This window comes from Panthera pardus, unplaced genomic scaffold, assembly GCF_024362965.1.
Source record: "Panthera pardus isolate Hobbes unplaced genomic scaffold, ASM2436296v1 HiC_scaffold_25, whole genome shotgun sequence".
Taxonomy (NCBI): Eukaryota; Metazoa; Chordata; class Mammalia; order Carnivora; family Felidae; genus Panthera; species Panthera pardus.
This window is the reverse complement of record NW_026526821.1, coordinates 86365662-86385712: the sequence shown is the minus strand read 5'-3', so window position 1 is coordinate 86385712 and position 20051 is coordinate 86365662. Positions and strand designations below refer to the sequence as shown.

General features: G+C 43.4%; 1 long non-coding RNA gene across 6 annotated transcripts in view; it reads left to right on the top strand.

Annotated features, from left to right (window-relative positions):
• Positions 1 to 20051, top strand: part of LOC109262393 (uncharacterized) — a 109594-nt gene that overhangs the window by 50351 nt on the left and 39192 nt on the right. For 2 of the 6 annotated variants that reach the window (XR_008417883.1, XR_008417882.1), the window contains 2 exons: positions 7437 to 7555; positions 14335 to 18252. The exons of 1 other annotated variant lie outside the window; for it this stretch is intronic. This is a non-coding gene — a long non-coding RNA (uncharacterized LOC109262393). Of the gene's footprint in view, positions 1 to 7436; positions 7556 to 14334; positions 18253 to 20051 lie in introns of those variants that run through there. 3 more of the 6 variants (XR_008417881.1, XR_008417884.1, XR_008417886.1) reach the window with 2 other exon arrangements.

The following is a 20051-nucleotide window of genomic DNA, read 5'->3' as shown; positions in this document are numbered from 1 at the left end:
GAGGGTAAAGGAGCCAAGAAGCATGATAACAATAAACTCCTCTGTCTCTTCATAAATTTAGGAAAGTCTGATGAACACACAGTGTTTTAAATCTGTCTGTGTATGCATATTTTTTTCTTTTCGATAAAGCGTGGAAGAAGGGAGCTGAGTCCCACCTCTGGGGGGACAGCTCAGAGCAGAAGAAAGAGATCAGCCTCAGGAAGTGTGATGTGAGTGAGATAAAAAATCCACCAGGAGCTGGAGTCGTAGCCAAAAAGGACTCCTGCAACAGGAGCTGGAATCATAGCCAAAAGCATTAGCTGCTGGGAATTCACAGAAATTGTGGGAGGGTCACTGGATGGGGGGGATCCAGGCTGATTTTAAAACATGCCTGGGGATGCTGGTGGCTTAGTTGGTTAAGCATCTGACTCTTGATTTCGGCTCAGGTCACAATCTCACGGTTCATGAGATTAAGACCCACGTTGGGCTCTGTGGTGATGGTGTGGAGCCTGCTTGGGATTCTCTCTCTCCCTTTTTCTGCCCCTCCCACGCTTGTGTGCTCTCTCTCTCAAAATAAGTAAATATTAAAAAAAAAAAAAAAACATGCTCACAAAGTGGTTGCAGCTGACATCTGATTGCTGCTGTAGTACTTGCTGTACAACTCATAGAATGTTTAGTCTTGATCCTCCCCCAAGATCCTTCTTATGGAGATCTATTTGTTAGATAGTTCAGGAACTACCCTGATATTCCTCTTTCTGCTCAATGGAAGCCATTTTCAGTTCAGACTCCAAAAGGGGAGGAGAACTTCCCAACAAAGGGCTTGTTATTCCCTTTCTTCCTCATAATTTACATAGACCCTGTGATGCTGGTCAAAGGGCTAGAGAGCTGCAGCTTCGCTGGCCACAGCGGCACTGAGTAGGGCACTTCATTTGGGAGTTGAAGGGAGGCAGAAAAGTCTTCCACAAAGTATTGGGACTTAGAGACTGCTCTGAGTAAGTATGTAAGTATCTATTAAGACTCCAATAAGTGCCCTAGAGCAAGAAGCCAAGTTCTCTGAACAGCTGGAGTAGGACCATGGCAAATCCAGCCACTGTCACACTAAATGAGGACTCATGTTCATGCCTTAGGGAGGAAGACCCAGTTGATGGAAGAACTTACAGTATAGTTTTAAAATCCACTCTTATTCCAAACTTTGAGGACAATAGTGCTTAGTGGACTTTGACTGCTCAGCATGATTTCTCTCTTCTTAGGTTAGAACATACTGATTTTCCTTTGGGGGACCATGTCCTTTTCCATTCTCAGACTGGGTTTTGGTGGAGTCGAGTCCATCCCTTGGTTCCAGAGGGAGGACACATGATTATGCCAATCAGAGAACAGCAGGTGGTATGGGCATGATCTCAAATTCAGGCCAGTTACGATTCTGGACTTTTGTTGGAACCATTAAGTGAATTCTCTCTCTTTTTTTTTTTTCCAACTGGGTTGCCAAGCCTGTAGAATGTGAATAACTCTGAGGTTCCTAAGTGGTCATCTTGCCACCCCAAGGGGAATGCTGAAGCCAACACAGATGAGAGCTGAGTTACGAGATGGAGTTGGAGCCTGAATGGCTTCTTTTGAGTACCAGGATCTAACCGTACTCTATGTTAGTCTCACTCTGGACATTTCATTTATATGGATCCAGGCTCTCCTTTTTTATTTTTGAAAGTGTGATTTGGATTTTTGTCACCTGCAGCCAGTAGAGTCTTAATTCATATTATGAATTGTATATAGCTGTCATTACAAAGTATGATTTGGCCTTTCTCATCAGACCCTTTTAAAGTGCTAACTTATGGGGCGCCTGGTTGGCTCAGTCGGTTAAGCGTCCGACTTCAGCTCAGGTCACAATCTCATGGTTCGTGGGTTCGAGCCCCACATCGGGCTCTGTGCTGACAGCTTGGAGCCTGGACCCTGCTTCTGGTTCTGTCTCTTCCCTCTCTCTCTCTGCCCCTCCCCTGCTCATGCTGTCTCTCTCTGTCTCTCACAAATAAATAAATGTAAAAAAAATTTTTTAAAAAAAAGTGCTAACTTGTAAGTTTGTTGTAGGAATCAAATGAGACCATACATATGAAGAAGAACTTAGCACTAGATCACTTAGCAAAGTGATCATGAGATTGAGCTCCACATTGGGCTCCACACTGAACATGGAGCCTGCTTGGGATTCTCTCTCTCCCTCTCTCTCTGCCCCTCCCCCACTTGTGCGCATGTGCACGCTCTCTCAAAATAATAAACGTTTTGAAAAAGAAATAAATAACTTAGCATTATCTTTTGTACATAGGGGGAAAAAAACCAGTAAATACTGACTACAGGAAGCAAGGAAGGAGGGAGTGGAGGGGGAAGGGAAGGAAGATCAGGTGCTGAATTAAAAGGACCCTGAGGTCCCTAAGGTAATCTTTTAAGAACCCTCAAGCCCTATCAGGCCCCCCTGTTCTAAATGCCCCTAGTACTCTATACTTTACCCTCATAAGCCTTTATCATGGTTTGTAATGATATGTTTATGTAATATTTTGATTAATGCCTATCTCTCTCACTGAACTGGCAGGTTTTTTTTTTTGTTTGTTTTTTGTTTTTTTTAAGTTTATTTTTAGAGAGAGAGAGAAAGAGCACATGTGCGTCCGGGGGTGGGGGGGGGGGGTGTGCAGAGAAAGAAGGAGAGAGAGAATCCCAAGCTGGCTTCATGTCCGTGCAGAGCCTGACACAGGGCTCAAACTCATGACCCTGAGATCATGACCTGAGCTGAAATCAAGGGTCAGACTCTTAACCAACTGAGCCATGCAGGTGCCCCTGAATTGGCAGTTCTATGAGGGCAGTGATTTTGCTCACTGTTATGTCCACAGCAACTAGTTCAAGTGTGTGGCATTCAGCAAACGTTTTTTGAAGGAATTGTCACTTGTAAGTACCTAAATTGGACTGACCTTGATTATTGGGGTTGGGATTGTGGCAGAATTGCCAAAATCAGGGAAAGCTATCCGTGTCCCCTTTGTATCTTTTGCAATAGCCATACCCCTAACACACATAGACAATTTTATTTTTTTTTTAAGTTTATTTATTTTGAGAGAGAGTATGAGAGTGTGAGTGGGGGAGGGGCAGAGAGAGAGGGAGGAGAGAAATCCCAAGCAGGCCCCAAGCTGACAGCACAGAGCCTGATGTGGGGCTCGAACCCACAAACTGTGAGAGATGATCTTAGCAGAAACCAAGAGTCAGACACTTAACCGACTGAGCCACCCAGGTGCCCCTAGACAGTTTTGTCTTAATGAGATAATTTTGGTATGGCTGACAGTGGAGAACCCTATGTGGTGTTCGAACTCAGAACCATGAGATCATGACCTGAACCAAAGTTGGAGGCTTAACTGACCAAGCCACCCAGGTGCCCCACATTTTGATTACTTTTAGCTCAGAAAAATCCTTATGCCAGAGACATATTTTGGGGCGGCAAAATCTTCTTCCCTTCCAACCCTTTACCAAGTCTCTAGTTATTATACTTTTATTGGTTCATTTTATTGAATAATTAAATAGTATAGGGGTTGGCCTAATGTGTGGAAAGCAGAGGAATGGGTCAGGTCTCAGTGGTTAACAAGCAGTCTTCCTTGCTCCTCTGTCTTTAAAAACTCATATATTTAACTGGGATAGTCCACCCTCACTCAGGGGCTGGATGTTTGAGGCTGTAGAAGGCCCAGGAAGTTAATGAGGGATGTCCACTGCTGGAGACTTCACTCTCTAGGAAGAAACAAAAGCAGTTAAATGGAGTCCTGGGGAGGTCAGATAACCTAAAGCTCACTCCGTCAGCCCTGGTGTCTGGGCTGGTAGGAGCTCCAGGATCCACCCCCCCTCCGCCCCCCCCCCCCGCCCCCCCAAAAAAGCAGCCTCCCTCTAGCTAAGGTTGTGGCTCATCCCTTCCCCCAGCCTGCTTTTCCTGGGGTGGGAAGAGTGTTTCCCAGGGCCCATGTGACTTCCACTGGCAGTGACGATTACAGACAGTTTACCAGTCAGTAAAACTGCCAGAGGCTTTTGTGCTGTAATAATCCTTTTCCTGTTTTAAAACTCTGGGGATTTTCTACTCTTGCCAGTAGTTTTTCAAGTCAGCAATTACGTTGTGGATTATGTAATGGCTAGGTATTAAAAATAGAAAAGACCAGCGTTTGCATCTATTTTAACCAAATCAAAACAGAGCAGAGGGAGGGGAAAGGAGGAGAGGGAGAGACCAGAGGAGGAGGGAAAAAGAGATTACGTGACAAGAAGCAGTGAGATCTCATCATGTGACTAGGCAATCCAGCCTACAACTTTGCTCTTTTCCTGCCATTCTTGGCCCAAGGGGCTGCACTCCCTTCCTCAGCCTCCTCCAGGGAGGAGACTTTGCAGAGAATTATAATATTCCTCAGCTCAGCCTTGAGTGTCTGCCTGCCTCTGACAGGCAAAATGACCCAGGGGGGAAGTGACTGGTTTTGATGTAATTAAAAACTGTATTTGTTATGAAAACATGCTTTTATTATAGATACTCCCGACCCTCTGACTTCCCCACCCTCACTCCTCTTCCCACTGGATTGCCACCTCTAAACCCCTCATCTAGGAATTCCAGGGCTATCATTGATTTGTTTTTATGTGACTTCTCACTAATCTTCCACCCCCACTCCAAGTTAAGAGATCTCTGTGTTTCTCTGGAGACTTATTGAGTAACTTTAAGGGCCGTCTAATGGTGAAATATTAGGTGCCAGGTGGGTCTGGAGAAGGAGGGATATTTTTGGAAGGGGGACTTATTCTAAGGGCCTGACAGATCACACCAAAATATACCAGGCTTCCTACTGTGTCACCTCCAAAGTCCCTACCTCATACTGGATAGAGAGGCAGCTGCAGAGGGAGGTCTGGAGTTACTCACTTCTAGCCCTTGGACCCACATAGAGCCCATGCTGAGAGCACCCTACTTAGTAGGTCTCAGGTGGCAGGGAGTGCTGGGTACTTTGAAGAAGCACCTTGATGTTGGTGAATATTGAACTCAGATAGGTTTGGTGGAATTAGGGAGAGAGACCTGAAAGTCTAGATTGGCAATAGAATCAGTTGCAGGCAATGTTAGAAAGTTGTGTCCTGATTGTTACTTCCATCACACTTCTTTCTCAGAATCTTCATCTGATCTGGGGTGGAAGAGTGCCAACAGCTCAGAGTAACACTGGTCCCAGCTTCACCCAGCACTGCCCCAAGTAGTGGAAGTGCAGTGAAAGGAAGAGCACTCTAATTTGGGGATTTTAGGCATCATTTTACTAAATAGGTGGAGGGTTTGGGGACCTTCCTTAGGGCCTTTCAAATCATAATACCAATCTGGACTAGGAAGTGCTCATGTTGTGGCACCTTTTCCTTATTCCTGTAGGTTTTTAGTTCTCTGTTGCTGGGTTCCTATCTACATTCTCACCAGAGGCTGACTTTGGTAAGGACCACTGAACATCTGGTATGGTCCAGATTTTAAATTGTTCCAACTCACTGTGTCTGTTAATGCACTTGAACATGCGCGGTCAAGTGTCCTGCCCTTGGGTGTGGTCAGTGTCACTACAGCATCAGTTTTTTGTTATCTGGACAGGCTGGCTACTCAAGACCCAGGTAGTCAGCAGAAGTTGTAGGTCTCAGTGAGTATCTGTCCTCCACATCCTATCCCACCCCTGAGGCTTTGAGCAATGTTTAAGAGTCCATTGAAGTACCTGCCCTAGGGGCTGCTAGGGGCTAGGGTCAATCCAAGACTAAATCATTGCAAAGTTCACCAAGGAACCTTTTCTAGCTAAACTAAATTCTCTGTTGTGGCCTCCTTCCCACTCCTACTCGCCATGACCTCACAACTTGACCACAGCAATGTTGTATACATTGGTCATCCCCATTCTGAAGGAGGTCATCTTTTCTGTCATTAAAATATTTAATGGATTTCCACTGCCAATGTGAGGGCATGCGTGTGCTCATGCACATGCGCGTGTGCACGCACACTGTGTACACACACACACAGTAGTGGTGGTGCTTCTAGAGTCTGTTGCTTAAGATAGTGCTAGTGGTCACAAGCTGGTATAGACAGAGTAACACATTTTTATTTTATTTTTTTAATGTTCATTTATTTAGAGACAGTGTGTGTGGAGGAGGGGCAAAGAGAGAGGGAGAGAGAGAATCCCAAGCAGGCTCCATGCTGACAGTGCAGAGCCCAACACAGAGCTTGATCCCACAAATTGTGAGATCATGACCTGAACTCAGAGTTGGACGCTTAACCAACTGATCAACCCAGGTGCCCTGACAGAGTAACACATTTAAATAGATCTAACTTTTATTCATCCAACTGACAAATTAGAGACACAGTAGTGCTTATATGTTTCAGACATTCATTTGAGCTACAGACAGTATAAGATATAAATGATAGATCTCTTGCATTAACTTCAATACCAGGACTCAGAGCTAGACAACTACTTCTCTTTACTGCACATACCATCACACTCCTTGGACACCTTCTCTATCCCATTCTGACATCAGACTTAGAAATGAGTTTGGGGAATGGGCAATGACAGGCTGAGGGTTAGGCTTCAGGCCTCCACATATTTGCTGCAACTCCTGTGGCCAGAAGTACCAGGCGATGGGCATAGGTAGAGGACTGGATATGGGGAGAGGTGGTACAGAACCTGATAGGACTCCAACCACACCTGAAGCTACTCTGTCTTCCAACAGAAGATGGGGGAGAGGAGGTTGGGAGAGGGAAGAAGAAGAGAAGGAGAAAGGAAGGAGTGAGGAGGGGAGGGAAGGAGGAAGCAGGTAAGGAAGAGGGGATTGTAGGCTGACAGGGCAGGCAAAATCTCATGTTTGAGGTGCTGAGTCTTGTGGAAGCAAGCAGGGGATGTCTTGGCATCGTGGTATAACCTGGTAATCTGACTTCAGGCCAACCAGGGATGTCAAACAAGGGTAAGTGCCAGCACCTTCTCTGTATTCTCAGCACCCTCTTTCCTTCCATCCAGATAGGCCTAGGTTCCAAAGACCCATCTTTTGTGTCACAAAAGGCAACCTGAGAAGGAACTCACTAGCACTTCCCTGAGGGGTTTGCATTTAAGAGGAGACCCCAGGATATTACTGCTACTACTACTACTATATAAATCTTAGTAAAGCTATTACTTCTCCTCCTCTAGTCAAGTAATTTGGTAATTTAAAATTTTTCTTAAAAAAAAATTATTAGCATAAAATTTTCCTAGTCTTGTTTTCCTATATTGTACTCTATCTTCCCTTTTTCATTCCTAATATTGCATATTTAATGCTTCATGCTTTTTTCATGATAATTTTGTTAGAGGTCTGTTTTGTAAGAACCGACTTTTGCATTATGTCTATTGTTTCTTTGTCTTCTATTTCATTAATTTTACTTTTAATCATTTTTAAAAATTTATTTAAAAAATGTTTTAATGTGTATTTATTTTTGATAGAGAGAGACAGAGTGTGAGCAGGGGAGGAGCCAAGAGAGAGGGAGACACAGAATCTGAAGCAGGCTCCAGGCTTTGAGCTGTCAGCACAGGGCCTGACGTGGGGCTCGAATGCACAAACGGTGAGATCATGACCTGAGCTGAAGTCAGATGCTTAACTGACTGAGCCACCTAGGTGCCCCAACTTTTAATCATTTTAAAACTAATTTTGCAATTGAAAAGTAATAGAGTCACTTTTTCTTACAAATTATTATAAAAAGACCAGTTACCCATAAGAATGAACAGAGGATAAAAAAGAAACCTATGTGGCTTATAAACTAAAGAGAAGACCTTAGTTGCAAGTAAAATAATGCATCTTTAATGATTGATGGACCTCTAGGCTTGAGTGGGGAAGAGAGGCATCATGTTCAGATACTGAACATGAAGGAGATGACACCTGAACTCCCATTGAGCCCTCTGCCCCCAGTCTTTCTTCTCCCACAGGTGGCAGTAGGAAGGGTTTTTGGAGGAACCCAGCCTAGCCTGGCAGGGCTATTTAACAGGACCTGGCCCTTAAAGGAACATTATTTTGAAGGGAAGGAAAGGGTCTTATTGTCTGTTTAGTTCACAGTGCCTGCTCTCTCATCTCTTCCTCAGCTAAGTTTCGTTTTTGATTTTTTTTTTTTTTTTTTTTAGTTTTTATAATTCTGTATTTTGTGGAGAAATGCATGGGAGGGGTGGGTGTACTAGAAATAAGATCCAAGAACTGGGAGGCAGGAAAGGGTGGTCTGTATCAGCATTCTCAAATGTTTTGGTCTCGGGACCCTTTTACACTCTTAAAAATTAATGAAGACTTCAGATGCCTTTATGTGTTCTGTAGCTGTAGATATTTACCATAATACAAATATGGAAACATACATTAGAAACAGGCTTTAGAAGTACTTATTAATTATATAAAAATAACAGTAATAAATCCTTTATATATTAAAATACACATATATATATGTATGTATGTTTTTTAATGTTTATTTATTTTTGAGAGAGAGACAAAGCATGAGTGGGGAGGGGTAGATAGAGAGAGGGAGACACAGAATCCAAAGCAGGCTCCAGGCTCTGAGCTGTCAGCACAGAGCCCAACACAGGGCTCAAACCCACAAGTCATGAGATCAGGGCTTGAACCCACAAGCCAGAGATCATGACCTGAGCTGAAGTCAGATGCTTAACCAACTGAGCCACCCAGGTGCCCCAACATACCTTTTATAAAAATATATCATCTAAAATAAAAAAAATTCAGTGGCACCTGGCTGGCTCAGTCTGAGGAGCATGCAACTCTTGATCTCGAGGTCATGAGTTTGAGCCCCACTTTGGGTGTAGAGATTACTTAAATAAATAAAACTTTAAAAAAAACAAACTTTAAACTCAGTGAGTCATTATTTTACAGTTTTGGAAATTTCTTTAATGACTGGCTTAAAAGAAGACAGTTGGATTCTCATATCTGCTTCTTTACCAGTCTTTTATGATACATTGCTAAAAACCTGCTTCATACAGATTTGTAGTTGGTATTTTTTTTTTAATCTTTTAATGTTTATTTTTTTTGAGGGAGAGAGAGACAGACCATGAGCAGGGGAGGGGCAGAAAGACACACACACACACACACACACACACACACACACGGAACCCGAGGCAGGCTCCAGGCTCCAACACGGGGCTCAAACTCATGAACCATGAGATCATGACCTGAGCCAAAGTCGGACGCCTAACCAACTGAGCCACCCAGGCACCCCTGTATTTGGTATTTTTTATAGACTTTTCAGATAATTGTGGATATCTTCTTTGATATTTCACCAAAATAGGACTAATGGCAGTTTCTGAAAGGTTAATCACCATGTGAGATCTGAAAGTATATCAATGAACTTCTCATCCTCAGCTATATTCAACTCCATTGATCTGTCTTGTAGTTTGAATGGGTCTTTTGTTCATTCTTTGTGACATCATGCATTAGTCATTTGGAAAATAATGGATCAGTGATTTATGCAGATCTTCCAAATGTAGACACATTTCAATCCATAGTATTACATTCATTAATATTACCACTTATTTCCTCAGCAAAGTCTTTAAGTACCAGGAAGCTGTGAAGCTCATGGTGTGGGGACAAGTTTTCTATAATTCTGATTTTCACTTGTCAGCTCAAATTTTATCATTGGCAAAAAAATACTATCAGTTTTCCTTGACGTGATAAGCTCACTTCATTCATTTTTGAGAAAATGGCTGCAGATACCCAAGTCTGAGTAATCACAGTTTGTCAGCGCTCTTTCCTTTTTTCTTTTTGTTGCTTTTCTAATAAAATGATGTTTCATGAAAAAAGCAGGTGGTTCACTTCTCAATGCAAACAATCACATACATGTATGTAGTACTTTGGTATGTCCTGATATGTAACAGAAGTGCTTTATGCATAGACCATTAACAAGATGTACTCAGGAGTCATGGTTTTTTTTCTTTTTTTAAGATTTTTTTTAAGTAATCTCTACACCCAACGTGGGGCTTGAACTCACAACCCTGAAATCAAGAGTCACAGTCTCCACTGACTGAGCCAGCCAGGTGTCCCAAGGGTCATGTTTTTAAAAAAATCAGTAATTATTATTCTGTCACGGGCATTCTTATGTGAAGCTAGCCTTTTTGTTAAACCAGAGTGCCTGCGGTGAAGAATATAACTTCACTGGTTTGTGTTAGGTCCCCAGCAGTTTTACCCACTTTTGCTTTTGCATTATCAGTTCAAATGTCAACAAACTGAATACTGCAAAAAAAGTATTGGTATTCTTATAAAAATGTTCTTTACCTCTTGGACCACACTGAAAGGGTCTTTGGGACTCCCCCCCACCCCCGCCCCGGACTCCAGGGATCATAGTTGAGAGCCACTGATGTATGTGACTATGGGCAATAATAGCTTGTGGCTTTGAACACCTCAGTGTCCCTGGACCTCAGTTTTCTCAACTGTTAAGGGAGACCAGAGCTGGGGCTGGCTCTAAGTTTCTACACACTGTTGGACCCTGTTTACTAGTCCTTAAAGTCACTTCTCCCCTGTGATACTGCTTTCTTTTCTCCCTCCCTCTCTCATGTCTCCTTTTCCCTCCATAGCTCCCCCTGAGCCTACCTCTTATAGGTGGGGATCCTCCTTGTTGTTTCCCCTTCTCTGTTGCTCCCTGGGGTATCTTGTCCCCTCCTTGATCTTTAATCAGCTGTAGGCTGACAGCTCCCAAATTTCTATCTTTAGTCCTGATGTCTGTCCTGGGCTCCAGTGCTATGATTCCAGCTGCCCCTGGGACCCCTCCACCTGTGTGCCCTACAGGCATGTCAAAGTCAACATGTCTAAACTGTGATTTCATCATCTTCCTCAACACATTGCCTCTTCTTCCAGAATAGCCAGTGTTGGTTAATCTGGCATCTACCCACTGCTTAAATCAGAAGCCCAGGAGCCCTCCTCTCCTTATCTGATCCCCTCACTTCCCTCATCTAGTCACTCAAGCCTACCAGTGCTGCCTCCTAAATATTTTCTCAATCTCTCTCTGCTCTCCAGTTCTACCACCACTGCCTGAGGTCAGGCCCTCATCACTCCTTAACTAAACTACTGCAAAAACCTTCTCCCTGGTCCCCTTGTCTCCCCTTTCCAACCTATAATCCGCAGCCCTGGCTGGAAACCACAGGATTATCTTCTCATGGGCTTTTTTTTTTTTTTTTTTTTTTTCCCTATTAAGTAAATACATATGGAATACTTATGCCAAGCACTGTGTGGGGTGCTGGGGATACAATGTAGAACTCAATAGACATAGTTATTGGTTTCCAGCCCTCACAGTGTATGAGGGGAGAGAAAAACGTACAAGACACAGTGTGATGGAGAGGGAAAGAGGAGGTGCTTGGGAACCTCTAGAAGCCTGAGCTGAGGGCTGCCTGAGTCCAAGAGGTGGTCAGGGAACACTTAACTGGAGGAAGCAGCCCTCTGAGACCAGGGGGAGTTAGCTAGGAGTGGTGGGAGCATAACGGTGAAAAGCTTTCTTGCTAATTTGTTCATCTAATTTCCCTGCATAAAGCCCTCTTCTGAGTTTCACTGTTGCCAGCAGGATAAAGTCCAAATTCCTTACCAAGGAACATAATCTGTGGCCTCATTGACCACTCCCCTGTATTTAGTCTGAGCTGCTTTCAGTTAGTTCCCCCAAACTCTGGCTAGCTCCCTTGTATTCCAGGCCTTTGCACACACAGTTCCTCATGCCCTCCACCCTTTCCACCCACTCTGAATTACCAACGTCAGTTGACTTAGGAGAGCTTCCCTGACCCCTCCTCCCATGTAGACTTTGTGGCTCCCTCTTCTGTGCTCCCCGCCTGTGCATGCACCTGAACACCTGTGCACTCATTACATCATTATAGCTCGTCCACGTGTATCTCTGACTCTTACCCCTACCTCCCTGCCAGTGTAGAATTCCAGGTCTTGCCTACTTCCCACACCCTCACCCTGAGAGCATTCTGGGCGTCCCCAGGGTGTATGTCTCCCATGTGCTGGTGGATAAGGTTAGACAGCTACACCCTCCCCACTCCCAGCTATCTTTTCCCCTCCTCCAGCTCTGCAACCTCCCTTTGCCCCTGCCACACCCTATGGAGCTATCAGTTCTGCTGGACATTGCCACACCCATCAGACACTCGACGCCTGCTGGGAGCCACTGACACTCCTCTTGGCATGAGGTCAGCTGGCTCTACTGTAGGAGCAGGGCTGTGAGGCTGCTGGCACCCCCATTGCCTTACAGAGAGAGCCTTGAGGTTTGGTTCCACTGATACGTGCACATCACAACTACCACTTTAGCTCAGAATTATTTCCTTCTTTCCACTGAGCAAAGTTTTGGCTTTGGGTCAGCTTATTGTGCTTGTTGCCTTCTTCCCTTAGAAAGAGTTTTTTCCTAACATTAGTCTCTCAACTCTTCATGCAAATACACCCCCCAAGGTTCTGCCCATCAGTGGGCCAGATAGGTGTGACCTGCATCACCCTCCCAACTTCAGCCTGGAGGCAAAAGATATATGCGTATTTATATATTTAAAATAGTAGATTATATAAGCAATACTCAGTAGAACTTCATCTTTAAAGCATAAAAAGCAGTTTAGAAATACATAAAGTAAAAAGGTAAAGCTCTCCTTCTAGCCCTTCCCCTGTCTTGAAACTTACTCTACTGGTAGACACTATTAATTCTTTGATGGGAATATTCAGACTTTTTGCTCTGCATTTACACATATGTGTGGCTGGCATAATATTTGAGAAATAAATCTCTTTCCTCCCTTTGGATTTTCCCTTTTCCCACTGTCACATTCTTGGAGCTCATTTCCTCCTGAGCTAGCTCCCCAGATTAGAAAATGGAATCAAGTTTCAGGTATCTCTGGCACTTGTATGCCAAAAGTTTACGCACTGAGGAAAACTTTAGGGTTTGCTGAATAGCTCAGTGAAGAAACAGGATTCTCTTGGGGCGCCTGGGTGGCTCAGTTGGTTGGGCGTCCGACTTTGGCTCATGTCCTGATCTCACAGCTTGTGGGTTCAAGCCCCACATCGGGCTCTGTGCTTACAGCTCAGAGCCTGGAGCCTGCTTCAGATTCTGTGTCTCCCTCTCTCTCTGACCCTCCCCACTCATTCTTGGTCTCTCTCTTTCAAGAATAAATATAAAGAAAGAAAGAAAAAGAAAGAAAGAAAGAAAGAGAGAGAGAGAGAGAAAGAAAGAAAGAAAAAGAAAGAAAGAAAAAGAAAGAAAGAAAAAGAAAGAAAGAAAAAGAAAGAAAGAAAGAAAGAAAGAAAGAAAGAAAGAAAGAAAGAGGATTCTCTTTCACAGACTCAATACCTTGGCAAGAGACAAGATGGAAGAAGGATTTCACCTGGAGTGGAAAGACCTCTAACTCTTTGTAGACTTCCCCTCCCCAGACTGGCTGGGGGTGGGGGCAGGAGAGACAGGGGAGAAAGATCTTGTGGTGTCCAGAGTCCCACCTTGCCTTCTAGCAGATCACCTGGGCAGGCAGGAGTAAGAGCTAAGAGAGCCCCATATGGTGGGGCCAAGTGCAAGACTCCTGGCTGCCCATGGGTGGCACAGAGTAGCGGAGGCTATTATATCTGGCCTCAGCCAGCCTCACAGCCACCTCCTCTGTCCCATGACTGGCACTTCTCAGTGTTCTGGAAAACTCAGACACACCTAGAATTAACTTTCCTGTTGGCACGATGGAAACTTACCATAAACATTGAGTTGAGTTATAGAAACTAAAGTTTGGTTTCCCGCATACTTGAATTTATTAATGAGATTCATTCCTGTGGCTTGTGCTATTCATATTCTACTTTTGAAAAAAAATTGCAGTATCTTAAAAATGTTTCCACATCAGTAGATATCTATCATCTATCTATCTATCTATCTATCTATCTATCTATCTATCAGAAAGAGAGAGAGATCACCTGCAAATAGCAGAGAGGGGCAGAGGGAGAGAGAGAAAGAGTCTTAAGCCTTGACCCCATGACCCTGGGACCATGACCTGAGCAAATATCAAGGGTTGGACACTCAACTGACACACCCAGGCACCCCTATCTTGTTCCTTTTAAAAAACATTATTATTTTCGGGTTGCCTGGTGGCTCAGTCAGTTAAGCATCTGACTTTTGTTTTTGGCTCAGGTTTTGATCTCACATTTGTGAGATTGAGCCCTGGGTTAGGCTCTGCACTGACAGCGTGGAGCCTGCTTGGGATTCTCACTCTCCCTCTCTACCCCTTCCTCATGTACGCACTTGTTCTCTCCCTTTTTCTTTATCTCAAAATAAATAAACATTAAAAAATTAAACAATATTATTTAAACAAAATACAGGCTTGTAGCTGGAAATTTTTTTTAATCTGTTTTTTACATTTATTTATTTTTAAGAGACAGAGTGAGACAGCGTGAGCAGGGGAGGGGCAGAGAAAGAAGGAGACACAGAATCTGAAACAGCCTCCAGGCTCTGAACAAGTGGTCAGCACAGAGCCTGACATGGGGCTCGAACCCACGAGCCCTGAGATCATGACCTGAGCCGAAGTCAGATGCTCCACCGACTGAGCCATTCAGGTGCCCCATCATAGTTGGAAATTTTAACAGTACCAGAGGAGAAAGCAAAAGTTCTCCAGTCCTCCATTCCCAATCCCGAGATATAATATTGCTAACAGCTTGAGGGTGCTTCTAGAAATTTTCTATGTAGATAAAGTGACATACATGTATTTCTGTATAGCTCTTTTTATATACAAATAATCCCAAACTGTATATACTTATCTGTAACATGTTCGATTCTTTATTTAGCAATTTGATCTTATTAAATGAATTCTATTATGTAACTAGATACAGTTCAACTTCATTTCTTTAAAAAAAATTTTTTTTACATTTATTTATTTTTGAGAGACAGAGAAAGACAGGGCACAAGTGGGGGAGGGGCAGAGAGAGAAGGAGACACAGAATCCGAAGCAGGCTCCAGGCCCTGAGCTGACAGCATAGAGCCCGATGTGGGGCTTGAACTCACAAACCATGAGATCATGACCTGAGCCGAAGTTGGATGCTTAACTGAGCCACCCAGGCGCCCTCAACTTCATTTCTTTTGATGGTGCTTAGTATTTCATAGAATAGATGTGCCACATGCATTTAACCAGTTGACTGGCATAAATTTCCAAATTTTTAGCTATTACCAGCTAAGGACACAGTGAACACAATAATAACTATAGCATTTGTTGACCACATTGTTCTTTGCATGTAGTAGCTCATGTACAAGTACCCTTGTAACAGTCTAGTGACATAGGTCCTGTTATTGCCCCTGCTTCAGAAATGATGGAATTAAGTCACAAAGAGATCAATAACTTTCCCATAGTCACGTATCTGCTAGGTGGTAGATCTGGGATTTGAACCCTGGGATTTGAACTGGGCAGTGAGGTCCCTGCAGAGATGCTGTGCATCTGTGCTAATGTAACCATAGAATATATTTGTAGCAACTCCTATGTCAAAATAAATGCACGTTAAGCTTTAATAGTGCTAAATGGTCAGGAGGTTATTTTATCAAAGGAACAGTGTATTTCTTTTCATAACCAAGTGCAGAGCCCACTTGTTTCCTGAGAAGAGAGGGGCTGCAGAGGCTCCTATGCCCAGAGGCCTCACTAGGTTAGGGGAATTTTTTCTGCCATGGCCAAGGCTTTAGCTCTGAATCCTGTCTGGCCTTCTCCCCTCTGGACTCAGCAGGGTTCCCTCTAATTAAGGCTATAGACACAGCCTGCCAAAGAAGTCAGCTCCTCGACTCTTTTTCTCTCTGCACCCTCTTAGTCTCTCATGGGTGAGGTACCTCCCAAATAGAATGCTGCCTAGGCCCCAGTTTCCCATTCCATCTGCAAGGAGAGAAAATGGCAGCCACCTACAGATCCGGAACTGACTGCTCTCTACTTCCCCACCTGCAGCTCCTGCATCAAACCACAAGGGGCTCCATTGTGGGACCTCTAGGTCTGGATCCACACCAGACCTGCTCAGAGTGTGAGACATAGTTTCTCCATGGCAGTGGCTTTTTTTTTTTTTTTTTTTAAATAAATTCTATGCCTAGTGTGGGGCTTGAACTCATGACCCTGAGATCAAGAGTCGCATTCTCCACTCACTGAGCCAGCTGGGTGCCCGCGTGACAGTGGCTTTTATAGGACTAGACCACTGGTTCTGAAATGGGGCAATTTCGCCTCTACCCACTAGTAGGGGACATTTTGCAATGTTTGGTGATATTTTTGGTTGTCACAAATTGGTATTGGAGAGCTGGGAGATACTACTGGAATATTGGGTAGAGAGAGGCTAGAGATATTGCTAAACATCCTACAGTGCACAGGACAGCTGTTCACAACAAAGACTTATCCAGCCCAAAATGTTAATAGCGTTGAGGCTGAGAAACCATCAGGTACAGAAGGGCAGACAGTGCCGAGCATATGGCTGTCACCGTATGACTCCTCCTGCTTCTGTTAACAGTGGCAAACACTTATGCCTTGTTCACTTGTAGCTTGCCACTGTTCTAAGTGCTTTATATCCATTAACTCATTTAATTCTCACAACAAGTCTGTGAGGCAGGTTCCACTATTATCATCCCATTTTGCAGATGAGGATACTGAGGCATGGAGCTGTAAAATACCTAGCCCAAGGTTTCCATGGTGGCAGTCTAGGCTTGGTCTCCATATGCCTCTTACACATGCTCATGGCAAGCACTCCATCCAGGACCTCTCTTTTTGCTCCTTCTAGAGCCTTGGGAGCACCAGAGATTGTTTAGATCTATACAGGGAGAGAAAAAAAAAAAAAAGCAGTTGACGGCCTTTTCTCCCAGATCCTGACTCTTCCATGTCCGATGGCTTTTGTATTTTTTTTCTCCAGAGAATTTGATCAAAGTGAGTACTGATCACAGAGATTGTGGACAACTGTGAAGGTTGACTTATTGAATATGCATGAAAAAATCCTGTGTCTTTCCTACAGCGGTCTCCCAGGGCTTTTTTGGTTTCTTGGCCTACAGGCTGGGCTGCTTGGGTAACAGATTTCCTTAGATATGAGAGCAAACTTGGTCACCTAGGAGGACAAGGAGGAGCTGGTGAATCAAGCTTGGGACACCAGGGACACAGGACTGTTCTGACTAGGCCTATAGTTTTGATGAAGGGGGTGCTTCTCCAATGAAGGCCTCCAGCAGCCAAGATGGGAAGTCGTAAATGGGGTGAAGGTGGTGGAAGAAGTGGGAAGGGATCTGTTGGATCAAAGCCAACTTCACACCAGAGGAAATACTTACTGGCTCATTAATTATAGGATGCCCATAGGATTGGCTTTGCCTCTGGGTGTGGGGGCAGCAGCCTATGCTTTAAACAAACAGTTCCATCACTCCACAATAATTAGCAGCAACAATAAGCAACCTCAACAGGACCAGATTGACAGGTGTCCCACAACATGCAGCCTCAAGCCTGGCCTGGAGCTGAGCTTGAATGTCACACCTGTGGAGCCAACCAGTCCATGCTCTGGCAGTCCACAGGGGCATGGGCACAGAGGTGTCTTTCTTGGGCCATTTGCCAAGAACTTGCTATGTATAGGCACTGTAAGACACCCATGGTGTCTCTTACCCATGGTCTAGAGAGTTGAAGAGACAAGATAAAGTTTGAAAAGTTAAACAGGAACACAAGAAATACCATATATGTCACATGTAAGGGATGTAGATGCTCAGAGTCAAGTGGGAATGCTGGATAGGAATTCCCCATACCAGGTGGATGGTAGAGAAGGAGGTCTATATCATACCACCGGGTTTCTTTTAAAAGTGGGAAATATGGGCACCTGGGTGGCTCAGTCGGTTGAGCGTCCGACTTCGGCTCAGGTTATGATCTTGCAGTCTGTGAGTTCGAGCCTCGCATCGGGCTCTGTGCTGACAGCTCAGAGCCTGGAGCCTGTTTCAGATTCTGTGTCTCCCTCTCTTTCTAACCCTCCCCCATTCATGCTCTGTCTCTCTCTGTCTCAAAAATAAAAAAAGTTAGAAAAAAAATTTAAAAAAAATAAATAAAATTAAAAAAAATAAAAGTGGGAAATACAAAGAACAAAGATGGAAATAAGAAATCGTAGTAAAATACTAGACCAAGGTTTGTATTATTATTACTGTTTTAGTTACATGCCTGTAGATCTCTTTTGTGTGCATATATATGGATGTATACACCCTTACACATTTCATTACATAAATGGGTCCATATTGTACATACTGTTCTATGACGTGCTTTTTATACTTAACAATACGTTGTAAATGGTTTTCCTTGGCAATAAACTTTTTATAGATCTGTAGTATTTCATTGTGTACCTACCAACATTTAACTAATCCCTTATTATTGCCCCTTAAGTTCCTAACAGCTGTGGCTTATACATAATGCTGACTTTGTGTACATCTTTATTTTTATCCTTAGGATATAGTCTTGAAGTAGAATTGCTAGATCAAAGAATATGCACATTTTCAAAGATTTTGATACATATTACCCAGTTGCCTTCCAGATGTATCAGCTTAGGCTCTTACCCCAGTCCTATGAGAGCATCTTTTTGACTACATCCTCTCCAATATTAGGCATTATTATTTTTTTAAATTGCAAATTTGATAAGCAAAAATAGTATTTCATTGTTGCTTCTTTATTTTGCTTTTCTTTTTAAAAAATTATTTTATTACTTGGACTCTTTTTACAGGCCAATTAGTCATTGGTAATTCTCTTTGAAGAATTGATTATGTGCAGTTTTCTACTGGTATATTATTTTCTTGTTTTCATTTCATTTGTGCAGTATTTTATTATTTAGTGTATGTTATTTTTTTGTCTTTTTGATTTATGAGAGAACTTGATACATATTCAGGCTATTAACTCTTCTTCTTTCTTATATAACAAATACTTTATCCTAGATTGTCATTTGTCCTTTAGTTTTGTTCACTATTTAAGAATTCATAAATCTAAAATGTCCATGTAATCAAGGTAGTCTTTATAGGCTTTCCATACCATTGGGCTGGAGGTGGCAGCTGTGACTGGAAGCAGAGAGGCCCATGGGCAATCCTTGAGCTGGTAACAGGGGTGACAGGTGAGGCCCTCAGTGGGGGTCAGTCTGGAGAAGATCAAGCTGGACAGATTCAAGACAGAATGGAGAGGTGGCCAAGAAGTGGTAACCTTGGGAAGGGGGAGAATGAGGAAGGAGCAGGAGGAGTGTAAGGTGATTCACAGGGTGCTGACCTGGATGGCAGAGTGAGCAATTGGAGGATGAGCCAGAATTGGGAATGCATGAAAAAGTAGGGGTGGGGGACAGGGGCAGAGATTATTATAATTCTCCTTGGGATTGTTGATGGAAGCTCCTGGTGGAGAGAACTTGGTATTTGGATCTCTAGGCCTGGCGTGTGTTTCTGTCTTTGTGTTAGGCTTAGAAAGGCTTTATCTGCTACAGAGTTATATGTTCACATAAATTTTCAATACTTAAATGGTTTCTTTTTTTTTTTTTTAATTTACATTTAATTCTTAGTCTAGATGGAGTTTGTCATATTTTGGTGAATTGTGAGAGTTAAGGATTTAACTTCTTTTTCCTGGTCACTAATAATTAAAATACCTATTCTTAGCCTCCTGGTCTGAAATACTGATTGCATCTTACATTTCCATGTATACCTGGGATTCTCTGGTCTGTTCCAATGAATTGTCTGTTCCTACTGTCTGTTTTGATCACATTTTCTTTAAATATATCTTAATAGGTGCTAGTGTGAGGTATACTTCATCACACTTCTTTTCTCAGATTTTTCTTTGTTCTTTTAGGATAGACTTCAAAATCAATGTGCCAAATGACTGCACAGGGGAGCTAGAAACATGAGTGATCCCAGTGGAGTCCTTATCCAACCATAACAGGAGCTGGATTTGATGGGGCTGGACTTCTTGATGCAGAAATCACATGGTCCTTTAAGGAAGAAGCCCCTCACTGCCATTGACTTCTACTTGGGGGTATTCCCCAGTCTCTGACCCAAAGACAGTCCTGTGGACCTTCAGAGCTCCTGTGTCTCTGCTGCTGTGGCTAGCCACATGCTCCCCACTGTAGCCAAGCCATCCTATACTGGGGTTTTCCTGTCCATC